This window comes from Meles meles, chromosome 4, assembly GCF_922984935.1.
Source record: "Meles meles chromosome 4, mMelMel3.1 paternal haplotype, whole genome shotgun sequence".
NCBI lineage: Eukaryota > Metazoa > Chordata > Mammalia > Carnivora > Mustelidae > Meles > Meles meles.
The window spans coordinates 72,181,047-72,195,464 of record NC_060069.1 but is presented as its reverse complement, the minus strand read 5'-3'; the positions used below and the strand labels follow the sequence as shown (position 1 = coordinate 72,195,464).

General features: G+C 36.4%; 1 long non-coding RNA gene across 1 annotated transcript in view; it reads left to right on the top strand.

Annotated features, from left to right (window-relative positions):
* Window positions 1-14,418, top strand: part of LOC123940235 — a 265,626-nt gene that overhangs the window by 210,095 nt on the left and 41,113 nt on the right. Inside the window, exon 2 of the long non-coding RNA XR_006818054.1 lies at window positions 7,792-7,857. This is a non-coding gene — a long non-coding RNA (uncharacterized LOC123940235). The remainder of the gene's footprint in view (window positions 1-7,791; window positions 7,858-14,418) is intronic.

Genomic DNA, 14,418 nt, shown 5'->3' with positions numbered 1-14,418 from the left:
TGATACCTTTTACAAAAACTTCAAGATCAAAATAATGAAATACATCATTATGCTAGAGCTCAGCTTAATGGTTCTTTTTGATGGGGAACAGTGATTAGAAGGGGCAGAAGAAGAGTCAATGAAAATAGTAATTGTTCTAACCAGCATGGGTTTTGGTTACACCTTTTTCCTTTGAAAATTAGTTTAGCTGTACATTTTCATTTCTATAGTTCTTTTTTTCTATATTTTTTTGCTGAAAAGATTAATAAAAAGTTGATTAGATATTCTTCCTCTTAACACCCTTCTGGGCACTACTCCATCAATGATAAAGGTATTTCAGATTCAATAGATCTTGTTCTTAGGAACTATAAAGAGTATAAATTCTTTTCACTTTTTTGGCCAAGTGATTCAGCTCTCTCTAATCACTACGTCCAAGCTTAGCTTCACATCAACATTTTACATATCAAAGGGAAGGACCATCTCTTCATTTAGCATTACAAAAGGCCAGAATTAGAGATTTTTTTAAAGGATACTCACTTTGTTTTTATAAGGTAATTATGTTTTGACATAGTAATTCGGAGATTTTTGGATGTGATAGATATATAAATCAAGAACCATCCACTTTCAAATATGTGTAACATGGATTTTTAAACTTTGCTGAACAAATCTAGTCAAAGCAAAATGCAGTTATTTGCGGGAAGTGGCAGATATTTAAATAATTATTATTTTATCCCAGAATATGGATATAGATTTAATCATACTTGATATGGTAGAAATTGGAGCCAAAAAAATCATCTGTTCATGTTCATATATTCTAAAATCTATTTTATTTCAAATGCAGCACAAAAAATGTAACAATATAACCCTTAGTCTCATGCCAAAGAAAAATCGTTACACATTTACAAAAGTTATCTTAAGTAATCATTAATTCAGGTCAGAAAGTAAGTCTTCTACATGATTTTAGGGCAAAATATATATATGATGTGATGTTTTTAAAAACTTATGAAGATTAAGAGAGCAAAATTAGACCATATTTTACAGTAAAATTTAGGTATTATTTTATAAGACCAACACTACCTTGTGCAATACCATGGCATTTTTATTATTTAACAAGTAAAACCCAATCTCTGAATTTTTATGTTCACTTCTATAACACTGGCCAATATCCTCATCCCTCGTTGTCTTTTTGAAGTGCCACCTGGGCAATTTCCAACAGCAAACCAATTCAACCTGTTAATAAACCAATAACCAGGTTGCCTTTCACTTCAAGGGAAAGAAGGAAAGAAATACACTATCAACTGTGTAGATATAAACCTATCCTAGCTAACCTTATTTGGGTCTGCTATGCAGTCTAGAAATTCCTCTGTTTGACTTAGCTCCCTCTCCTTTTCTTCATCCCATCTCCTAAATATTAGATTCCACCATGATTCTTACTCAAACTCTGGAGAGGACTTCATTGTGTACTTCTTTATAACAAGGATTGTCAAATGTGCTCTTCTCCACAATTCAAGTACTAAACATGAACACTTACCTATAATTTCACTCATCTTGCTCTTTTTATAACTCTCTTCTAAAATAGAATAGAAATAGATTTTCTAACTCTAAAGGTAATCCTTCCACAGGTCGCCAACACTGAGTACCTTCTGCTCCTAAGGGACCTCACTATTTCCTGTATAGCCTCTGTATCTTCAAGTTCTCTCTCTGTTACATTCTTCTTGTAAATGTTTTCATATGCTTATATCCCTGATAGTCACCATTTTGTTTGGTCTCATCTTTCCCTTCCAGTGTCTATTCTAGCCCTCTCCAAACCACCTCAAAATTTTTACTCCCTTTGAGTCCTTACACTGGCATTTATACCACAGTTCACTGTTTTTCAGCTTCAGTTATTCTTTTCCCCTGAAACTTTTATAATGACATAACAAATATCTTTATTTTGGGAATACAATGGACGTTTTTAATTTTATCAAATCCCTGGTGCATTTTACTTGTATCCTTCTTTCTTGAAATACACTTAACAGACCTTCCGTATCACCAGACACCCAGAGTTCCCCTCTTCCTATGTCACTGCAGTTTGTCAGGTTTCTTGTAGAATACTCTTTTGTTTCTCATCTTTTATTATTTTAGAACTTATGCATTCTCTCATGACCTAATTTTCATCAGTTCTGACGATTCTTTCATCTAGATAGCCACATACCATTTCTTTAATGAGCTTCCAACTGATATCCCCCTGAATACTAAACATCACATTTAGCTCAGGACCAACATGATTAAAACTGCTAACAGTTTGTCCCTTCTTCTCGATATGTATATGCTGTCCTAGAAAATATCCTTATCATCTAGGCTGCTGTCAAAGAAATTCAGCACCATCCTTGTGTCTCTCTTTCCCTCACTTTGCACAACAGAAATTCCTGAATTCCCGTTGATCTTATTTGATAATTATATTTTAAAACCTTCCACTTATCTCCATTTTCTCTGGTACATAGTTAAGTCCTATAACAATATTCTCTCCCCCCCAAAAAAAACAAACAAACAAAAAAAAAAAACAATATTCTCTCCCTGTGGTGACTTAAAAATTTCTTAACTAACATTTTTCCTTGTTTTTAGGCCTATTCGTTCTCTGTATTGACTCAGAGTAATTTTTTCAATGCACTAAATATGTTACGACACTCCTTAACTTAATATTCATAAATAACTTCCTACCAGTATTAAGAGTAAGTTCAAACTTCTTAATAAAATGGAAAAGTTATGCAACCAAGTTGGTATATTGCTAATGAGAAGTTATAACCTATAGGAAAGTGTGATTCCAAAGAGAATCCAAAGAGCACACTTGGTAGCAGTTACCTGAAAAATAATCTTGCCAAGTTAGAATTCTTCGATTAAACCAATAAGGGATGTGTGTGTGTGTGTGTGTGTGTGTGTGTGTGTGTGTGTTTGTACATCAAAAAATCATAGCCCAAGGTGATAATCAACTCTAAATATGAGATAGTAAATGGAGCTAAGGCCAAAACCACAGCTATGTTTATAGCAGTGAGACTAGTGACATAGGGGCACTTGGGTGGCTCAGTCCTTAAGCATCTGCTTTGGCTCAGGTCATGATCTCAGGGTCCTGGGATGGAGTCCTATGCTCCCTCTACCCCTTCCCCCACTCTCTCCAGCTTGTGCTCTCTCTCCCTCTCTCCCAAATAAATAAATAAAATTTAAAAAAACAAAAACCAAAAAACTAGTGACTTTAAAGGAGGAATAAGTATAATTTGCTTACTATATAGGCTAGAGTGATTATTATAGCCAGTAAATAATAATTAATGACACAAAATTTTGAACAGAGATCTACTGAAAGATATTTGCTTTTTCTAAAAGCAAAGGAATAAACCCAGTACATTATATAACCAATATTTTCCTGCTCTTACAGGTTCTTGGATAGTACAGAGTTTACAATATAACAAGCATCACATGAAAACAAAATTATTAAATTCACCAAGGCCGATTTCTCAAAATGAGAGTCCCAGTTTCTTCTCAAGTGCGAAGGTGACCAAATTGGTTTAATAATTGGTGAGAGAGAAGTCAGCTTTTATAAAAAAAAAAAAAAACTCTGTGAAGGAGATACCATTCCTCATAGAGGTGTAAAGAAGGGAGGCACATGGCTGACCTCACTACTCAGATCAGAAGGAAGGGGTTTCTAAGAAGTTTGGCCAGTATCTTTTATGTGCTGCAATATATACTGAGAAAGGGTGCACGCTGACCTGTCTCATTGCTAATATAGAAATGGTATTGATACTGAACAGAGATGGATTGTTTGAATGGCCAAAAGAATGGCAGAGAATGTCTAAGAATTAGCCTACTTCAGTTTCCACCTCATGAGAGGTACAAAGACAGACCCATTTAAGTCCATAGCCCCTAAGTATGGAAAACTCTCTATGCAGAAAAACATTCATTTTAACATTTAAAAAAATATATGTAAGAGATAGTTCGTATGTGTCTTGGATGAACAGGCCTACAGATTCTTGATTGCTGTTCCTGTCCTCCTTCTTAGGAAGTAGCAACACCATTCATTCACTTGGTTAAAATCAAAACATTATGGTAATTTTTTACTTTTCCTCTTACACTCTTCTAGTGCATCAGCAGAGCTGGTCAGTTTTAATTTTAAATAGATTATAAACCTGATTGTTTCTCTCCTTTCCCCACAGATACACTATCAGATCACCCTGATCTCTTTCCATTGCATATGGAACATAGTCAATGTTCAGTGAAGAACTATTGTTTTTCTTGAAGAACTGATTGAAACATATGTATGCATGTATTCATAGAAAGAGTATGTGAAGATAATTCCACTTAATTTTATTTTAGTCAAAAAATAGTTGAAAGAACCATAGAATACCATAGAACCATTAAAGAACCAAAAAATAATTTAAAGCCCATTGTTTAATGAACTTATTCAGTATGAGCTTAATTGTATAATTTCCCTCTCTCCACAACTCTTCTTTACAAGAAATTTTACTTATCCTTCATGGTTAAATCAAAATAGTTTCTTCTTTAGGAAGTTTCTCTCCTTTTTCCAAAGGAGTGCTATTTCTCACTCCCCTAAGTCTCCATGCATACATTCTAGCTCTCTCTCTGTGGAGCTTAAAACAGTTTTTTTCCTGACATTTGAGTTATTGTTCTGAATAGGTTTTTTCCCCTATCAGATTATAAATTCCTTGAAGACGTCTCCTTTTAAATATTAAGACACAGGAGCCTAGATTATTGTTATATTAGAGTCCCCTCCTTACACATCCCCCAGTGAGTTAATGTGATTATAATAGAACTTTTTAAAACAAAACAATCATAAGACACATATATATCATGTATCATATTTTAATCCCCTATATAACATTCTTTGGTAAACATTTTATATAAGTGAATTAAAAGATAAACACATGAATGAAAGAATTAAAAATTCAATGAAGAGTGAAACATTTCTAGCTGGGTGAACTATAAAACAGTAAAATAGGAAGTTTATATTTTATAGTGATGTATTTTACATTTTTATATATCTGTAAACAGAAATGTGAGATTAAGCTTCATATACTAATACTGGTAATGATTTATTACCAGGCCATGCTATAATTGGTTTGTTTAAAGAAGCCACATTATAATCACATTAACTCACTTCAGGGTGTTTAATGTAACAATACCATACCCTGCTGTTTCTTATTACTTAAATGGAGTTGCAATTTAGTTTTCCTGCTGACTATTCAATTGTATTTTCTAGACAAAGACAGATAGTAACTTACATCAAATTATTCTTGTTTATCTAAGGAGAACATTGATCAATACCATGTGATCTGCGGCCAGGTACCTCTTTGTCCCTAATCACACTGCATTTAAACAAAAGCAAAGATATCTGGCATTTTCAAATATTGGTTCAGATCAGTTCAGCACACACTGGACATATCTGATGCGCTGTACTATGCATGCTGTTATATGAGATATTAGTATAGAATCTAGTTTGGCAGCATAATATTTGCCTAACACTTTGCATATTAGGTAAGACACTTTCATTACAGCATTTAATGCTCAAGAGATATCGTAATCATTAGGAATAACAACTACTTAAGTAGGTAGGACAGATAGTATTAATCACAATATATAGGGTTAGACAATAAATTCTAGACATCTGGGATTTTATCAGTGATGTCTCAACAATTAACTCTGTGCATTTTGCACTAGAGAATTTTATGCTCCAAAGTTAAAACATTATGTTTGATCTCCTGGTCATCTCAACACCTAAGTCAAGTTCTACATGTGAATAAAATGCCCAACACCCTATCTTAATCCCGTAATTCTTTTGACCATAACTTAATGTCACACACTAAATCTTGTTATCACTCTGAATGGCAGAACCTCTGAATTCAAAAGTTTGAAACTATATGTATACACAATATCTTTCCTTATGAGTCTCTTATGCTGTTAGTTCTATTCTGGCTCATGAAGCCCTCAATACCTTATACTACCCCTATCCTTCAGCCCTCTCTTGGCTTCTTTTGTTTCTTTGAAAGATGATGCCATAGAGTAACTCACTTTAATTACTTCAGGCCAAAAGCATGAATCCCGTTTCCCTCTTGCATTGTCACATGCAACACCTTGCAATATCCTTCTGCACAACAGCCCCAGATATCTCAGTGTAAGGGGGAACAATGTGGGTTGATTCATTTCAAACTCATAATCTGGGTCTTCATTTGGCCCTCATTGTTGCTATATGCATTTCGTCATAAACCTAGGGACACTCCCCTCAGTATTTATTTCAAACCCACCATTACTACCAGGTTTCCTCTTCTTCCCCTTATATGCTTGATGACTTCTTGATTTAATTTCCAGCAGGACAGGGAGACCAACACTTGAGCTCTTTCTTACTTCTCAAGCCCCATGCCTGCAGGTTTATTTTCATTCCCAATCAGTCTTATTGATATTTTTTTTTTCACATTTTAAATGGTTTCTCTCTACCTTGTTGAAAATGTTTTCACTTACCAGTTGATTTTATTCCCTTGTGTTTTCTAGAAAACTTTGTCTCATCTATTTTTCCTTCTAATCTACATCTTCAAACTCACCTTCCATATATATATTTTATATTTTCATATCAAATTTTCATATTTTCAAGGACATTTATTGTCAAAAAAAAAGAAGAAGAAGAAGAAGAAGCAGAAGCAGCTTCTTCCACCTTTAACCTGTGCTTTTTTCCCCATCTTTCTTCTTCACTCTCCTTTTATCTTCTCTTCTTCCCTTCTCCATTCCACTGCCCCTTGGAAACAGCTAGTCATTCAAAAATGTTTCTGTGAAAAGCTTCAGTTCTAGGTCTTTCTATATTGTCTCTCATTACATTGTGGTTGAGATTACTGTCATTTACTGACTACTGTCAGTTCTTTCTCCTGCTAATATGGCAGGTTTGCACTTCCTTGCCTCCTTAAGTTTAGGTGTGTTGTGCCTTGCCATTGAAATGCATATCAGAGCTGACAGTGCCTTCCTATCCCCTAGGATCCCTTCCCTTTTTAGTGCACAGACTCAAGTGTTTTCACTGCCAAAATCCAGATTTGTGGCTCGCTTTGGGCCTCTGGAGCCCAAAAAGCCTGGAATTTTATATCACCACAATGGAAACCCTAAAATAGTAACTGACAGGTAGCAGTGTATAATAATGCAGGTTCTGTGAAGCTGGTCAGGACAATTTCAGATTTGACTTGCCTGGTCTCCAGAGCTACCTTGATGATGGAGCCAAAATTTCAGGACACTTTGTTTAACACTGCAACATTTTTTGGCTTCCTTTCCTTTCGGTCCCACTTCCCCACTCTCTTCCTGGTTTTAACTGTGAACTTTTACGGCTTATATTACTTTCATTTGAGCCCTTAGCTCAGAGGCTATTTCTGGGGAACCCAAACTAAAATAAAAAAATGTGTGGAACTGACATGTATCATATTTAGGCTTAAAGAGCTCATGCGTGATTTGCCACCTACTTTTTCCCTCTACTGACAACTGGCAATGTTCCAGATAGTGACAGCTCTGTTGGCTTAGGGCCTAGAACGAGGAAAATGTGGAACAGAGCCTACAGTTAACTCATGATAAACGTGTAGCATGAGAGAAAAATGAAACTTTGGTGTTTAAAGCTGATGAGTTATCCCATTATTTGTCACTACAGCATAAGCTAGTCCATCCTTGTGGGCATGAGTTCAGATCCCTCTTTTATCAATTTATATATTATCAAGATGGATCAAGATATGCTATGGTGATAAAATTCCAAAATCCCAATGGCTTATAATGAAAATGATTCACTTTTCCTTTATTCAGGCTTCCTTACTGCTGGACACATCCAGATGAAGGAGCACACCAGGAAACTTGCTGTTTGCTATGCTGGTGAGAAAGATCCCTGGATGTGGTTACAGACATAGTCAATCCAAAAGGAAAGCATGTGACTTCCCCTCACAACTCATTGGCCAAAACTAGTCAGATGGTAACAAGGGAACAGGAAGTGCAATTTCATCAGGATCCTGGGGGACTGAGAGGTGGAAAAAATCAGAGAACAGAATTAATGATTAGTACAGTTTTCAACTCATGACATCTGGCTTCCATCCTCACTACTTCCCAGATTTGTTATCACCAATGACAAGTGAAGTTAACACTTTTTCATTTTATATTTCTTGAGCTTTCTGTAGCACTTTAAATTGTTGAGCAGTTTATTTTTTATTGAATTCTATGCATTTTTTTGCCACTTGTTTCATTAAGGATGCTTTTTATTACAAGTAATAAAAAAAAATCAGAGTAGTTTAAAGTATGACATGGACTATTTCTGCTCAAGCAAGAGAAAAGACTGAGATGAATCTGAAAATTCTCCTACTACTAAATGCCTAGAAAGACTGAGTACAAACAGTAAAAACAATAACAAAAACCACATTTTTTTCCCAAGTGGATAATTGAGTCAAAAAGAGGAAAGTAAAACACAAAATATTTTTGTGAATTTAATGTAGGAGTATTTCCTTAGACAAAATACAAAAAGGAGAAACCATAAAAGGAGCAATGCCGTAAATTGAACACACTAAAATGTAAGCATTTTGTGTTAACTGACATAAAAATTAAAAAAAAAAAAATAAGACAAGTCATATATCTCTCCACCATAGATTGGATAACATGTTTGTATCAAGAATGAATAGAAAGCCCCAATAACTAAATAAGAAAAAGACAAAAAAGAACCAATTAGAAAAGAGACAAAGTATATAAATAAGCCTCAGATAATGGAATCTGTACAGTAAAACATAAATAAAAGAATGAACTGAATATGTACAACCTCATGTGTGATAAGGGAGCTGCAAATTATCACCATAACAAAATGTGATTTTTTAAGCCATCAAAAGGGAAAAATGTAGTTAAATCCAATAAACTCAAGTGCTAGTAAAACAGGAACTCATATACATTGCCAATAAGACGACAAATTAACATCTCTTTTTGGAAGGGAATTTTGTAGTATCTAACAAATAAGAAGTTGCATATTCTCTATATCCCAGTAATCCCAGGTCTAGAGAGACTCTCACATATATGCACAAAGGCCATTTAGAAAAATGCCCTTTGCAACACTGTTTGTATTAAATTAACTGTGAAAAAAAACCCAAAACCTAAATATACTTTAGTAGGTGACTACATAAAGTAACTATGGCTTATTCATATAATGAAATATTAGATAGCAAGTAAATTATATGAACTAGATTACTCAGCATCAACATCAACATGGCTATAACTTATAACTATAGTGCGGAGGGGGAATATCAAATGGATCTATTTAAAAAAAAAACCAATATGTATTATTTGTGAATCATTAATTTGAAATAAAAGTATAAATACTTGTCTATAAATAATTACAAACTTTAGAGTAGTGGTTACCTTTGAGGCTGGGATGGAGTGCATCAAGAAGTGTGTTTGGCAGCTTCTAAGATGGTCCCTGATGATTTTCCCCAAATATTCATGCTGTTGTATGATCAGCCTCCTTTTGCATGGATAGACCTAGTGATTCACTTTAAATAAATCAGATATGGCAAAAGCACTATCACTATCACTTCCAATCAATAATCAGAGACAGGGTAACTTCCATCTTGAGTTTTCTCTCTTGTTTGAGGAAACCAGCTGGCATGCTGTAAGCTGCCCTATGTAAGGGCCCATATGACAAGGAAATGAGGGAGGCCTTTGGCCAACAGCCAGTGAAGAACTGAGGGTCTCATTCAAAAACCTATGAGAAATTGAATCCTGACAACAATAGATGAGTGATCACTGAAGCAGATCCTTCCCCAGTCAAGCCATCAAATGAGATTGATGTCCTGGTTGACTTCTTGATTACAAGCTGTGAGACACCTTAAAGCAGAAGTGCCTGGCTAAGGTGAGTCTACATTCCTGCCCCAAGGAAACCATAAAATAATAATTATGTATTGTTTTAAACTGTTAATGGGTTCAGGGTAGTTAAATATCAAAGATAACAAACACAGGAGGGACAGAGAAGTAAATGAAAATGTCTGGCAGTCTGGCAAAAACAGAAGATTTCTACCAGGTTCTTGTTCCATTGTTCTGTCCTCAGCTTGACTTTGCCATATTCTGTGAATTTATCCTCATGCTGGTAGCTAGAGGGCTATGGCAGCAACATGCCTTAATTTCACTCATATCTAACCAGTACTGTCCAGAAAATATAATAGAAGCCACATGCATAATTTAAAAATTTCTAGCAACTATGCTTAAAAAGCAAATAGAATCAGGCAAAATTCACTTTAATAATATATTTTATTTAACCCAATATATTCAAAATATACTTATTCCAGCGTATAATCCACATAAACAAATTACTGAGATATTTTACATTACCTTTTTCATGCTAAATCTTAGAAATCAATTGGTATTGGCTATCTCGATTTGGACACTAAATTTTCATCAGAAGCATTTGATGTATAATATATAAAATATACAGTTGAGAAAGTTGACTTATATTTTAAAGTTTTTTAAAAAATGTATTTAAAAGTTTTCCAATAATGAAATGGAGTATCAGTTTTAAATTTAATATTAAATTAATTAAGTAAAATTAAAGATTCCATATCTTAGTTGTACTAGTCACATTTTAATAGCCACATGTGGCCAGTGGCTACCATATTGGACCACCTGGTTCTAGAGGATATTTCTCATGAGACAGAAATTTTCTTTTCCTCCACCTACCAATCATTTCCCTTTGTAATACTTTGGCAATTTGAGTTTTATATCCTTTTCTAAACCAGTCCCTATAAAGGGGATGATATTCCACTTTAGATACATTGATCTCAACTTTCTTTGTAGATTACTTTTATCTGGAAATTTGTATGTATGTATGTATGTATGTATGTTTTTTTTTTTTTGGAAAGTTGTTTCTAAAAAAAGTGCCTGTGTCTCATTCTCATATTCAGAAGTTCTGATAGATTTAACTGGTACTTAGTCCTAAATAGGTATTTTTTAAAAAGCTTTCAAGGGAAAGGGAATTAAATATATAGGGGCCTCCAGGTGGCTTAGTTTGTTGAGTGTCTGACTAATAGTTTCAGCTCAGGTCATGATCTCAGGGTCTCTGTACTCACCAGGGAGTCTTCTTAAGATTTTCTCTCTCCCATGTATAGAGAAGGTCCCATGTTCCTATTTACCCAGTGAAACATAATCTCTGGTCACCTGGGTGGTTCAGTTGGTTAAGCATCTACCTTCAGCTGAGGTCATGATCCCAGAGTCCTGGAATAAAGCCCCATATTGGGCTTGCAGCTCAGCAAGGAGTCTGCTTCTCCCCCATCCTCTGCCCCTTCTCCTGCTTGTGTGCTTTTTCTCTCTCTCAAATAAATGCATAAAAAATTATTTATTTATTTATTTATTTATTTATAATGATTTTATTTATTTATTTGACAGACTGAGATCACAAGTAGGCAGAGAGGCAGGCAGAGAAAGGGGGAAGCAGGCTCCCTGCTGAGCAGAGCCCAATTCGGGGCTCAATCCCAGGACCCTGGGATCATGACCCGGGCCAAAGGCAGAGGCTTTAACCCACTGAACCACCCAGGCACCCTGATAAAAATCTTTTTAAGAAAAACATAATCCCTGGGACAAACCCTGGGTATTGCTATTTGAAAATAACAAAACAAAACAAAACAAAATATATTCCACATAACTCTAATGTAAAATCAAGGAAGGGAATAAATGACTGCTTAAAATCAAAATAGCCCTCAAGACTGTACTTGGGATAGATTCCTCTGACAACAGAAGGGCTTCATGGGGAAGATAAATGATTACCACAGAAGGTACCATTCCTCTAGGAAGGAGAAATATAGTCTGTGTAGATAGCTGACTGTGTCCACTCTACTTTCTGGGTTTTCTGTCTGATGCTGAGATCTATCTTTGGTCTTCATTGCCGCTGTTACTGTGCATTGTTGTTATTCTTGAATGATGGTGTTCCTCTGGGTTCTGTTTGCCACCAGCTTCTTTTATAATGAACTGCACATTTGCTTTGTTTCTCTCTGCCCCATCTTAGGTTTTGACAACCATCTATACCTGATGACTTCTGGCTCCAACCGGAATAATCCATAACATTTCTTTGCCTCTTACATTTCATATGATGACTGGAAAATGCTTCTGATTCATTGTATCTTGCCTGCCAGACTTACTTGTTTTTATCATATGAACTTATACTCGATATTAATGCATTGATTTTTATTGTATTTGTGCTGTGGCAGTTACTATATGTTGAGCAATATAATTTATATACAACAGTATTGGTATAATTCTCAGCTATGCAAAGAATTATTTATTTGGTTTGCTTTGTTAAAATTCACAGCTGTAAAATGTACTCCTGACCACACTAGTCCTTTAGCAAGCAACTTGGGGGTTCCCTGGGTGAAATCTGAAACGATCCCTGTATGTGGAGGAGGAGAGAAACCAAAGAAAAAGGCAGATCATTCTAGGTTGGTAAATGGCATGTTTAATAAGCAAGGGAACCTACATACAAGACTTGTCTTAGGTAGCCACAAGATGAGTAGATCTCTGCACCAACCTGCCAAATCTTAGTTTATATAGAGGACTTAATTGCGTTCAGTCACATACACCATATAGATGGCCTCAGCACCATATCACTATCTCAAGGCTATGTTCTTGGGGCAGCTTCTGGGAGTGAGGAAGGCAAGTACAATGCACACTCCAAAGATAGGAGAGGGGATGATGAACCTCCAATTGCCAGGGTGCTGCTCATGGGTCAATTGGGGGTTAAGTCCTCTCAATGATCTCTTCCAATACTCCAACCCTAATGACTTACATGTGCCCCTCTTCCACAGTGTGCCCTGACTGGTCAGCAAGGGGTTTCACTGGCATGGAGGTGGCTTCTTTGGCAGCAGTCTGGCTGCATTGGATGCAAATGTCATAGCAACAAAACAGGTACATGCAAGAGAAAACACAGGTTAAAACAATGATTCCCAAAATCAGTGACAACATTTTCCACCAAGAGCTCCACAATTCAAACCACTGATTTATTAAATCCCCTAGGCTAGAGGTCGGATCACTCAGGGTATTCACTTGTATTTTCATGTAATTTAATAAAGATGATATCTTAGCAGACTCATTAGGTATAAACATACAACATTCTATTTGGATAATGGCTCAGGTGACTCCTTGAAAAGCAGTGATAATGTCCAAGGCCATCCTATTTTAGAAGATAACTGTTTGTATTAGATTCATTTTAGTGTTCTGAAATTAAATACTTTTGTCACTAGCATTCAAAGCTTGCTGGGTGAATTTAGTAAAGGATTCTGTGTGTGCTATAATGTCCTCAAGGCCAATGGAGTGGACAATAACAGCAGCCAAATCTTTGTACCACTGGAAAACAGAACATGTCCACCTGACCTTGAAGAGGGAGATCGGCAGTTTTAGGAGACTGACTTGGTTGTTGGCTGGGGGAAGCAGCACTGTCAGGCATGTGGAGACAGACTGGGGGCAGGATATGCCAGATCAAAATCCTCACCTTCTACCCTCTTTTAATGGTGTGTGTTCCTTTCTAACTGTAGTGCATTTCAACAAGTCCAGCTTGCAGCAGGACAGTGGGATCCCAGGGGAGACTGATTGTTCCCCTCAGGAGTATGAAGTAACTCACCACCAATCCCAGAGGGACATCCCATTGCAAATTCCAGTAGATAATTACTTTCCCAGACATGATGGGGCTTGGTGTTCTCAACAGCATGTCACATTAATCTGCCAGAAGAGCCAAGCCAATGGCTGTTTCCCACAACTTCTATACCTTTATAGTACTGGGTGGCTTGGCAGGCATCCCTGGTCTGGCATATGGGGCAACAGGCCCTACTGGTTGATCACTGAAATGTATTAAAGCCTAGGACAATACTTTCGTCCACTCAACCAAGGAAGTTTTAACAGTTAATAACTTAATTTGCTTCTTCAATGTTCTAGTTTTCTTTTCTACCAACCTGCTGCTACAGGGGACATGGACCCTCTATTTATTTATTTATTTATATATATATATTTTTATTATCATATAATGTATTATTAGCCCCAGGGGTACAGGTCTGTGAATCGCCAGGTTTACACACTTCACAGCACTCACCATAGCACATACCCTCCCCAATGTCCATAATCCAATCACCCTCTCCCCTTCCCCCTCCCCTCAGGCCCTCTATTTAATGCCATGCTCTTTTGCTAAGTTCTGCAGCTGAACCCAAATGTCCCCCCATCACTCCACATCTTGACTCCAGCAAGGGCCCAGTCTTGGTCATCCACCCTTTGACTTCCCATTGTCCAAGCTTCTTACTGTCTTTAGAATGGCCCAACTGTCAATGCACAGGGTTAACAGCCAGGTGTCAGGAGTTACCACAAGGTGAATGGCTCTGAGCTTAGCCCATTGGCTATTGAGGTTTATCCCTGAGGTTCTACCTCCAGGAGCTC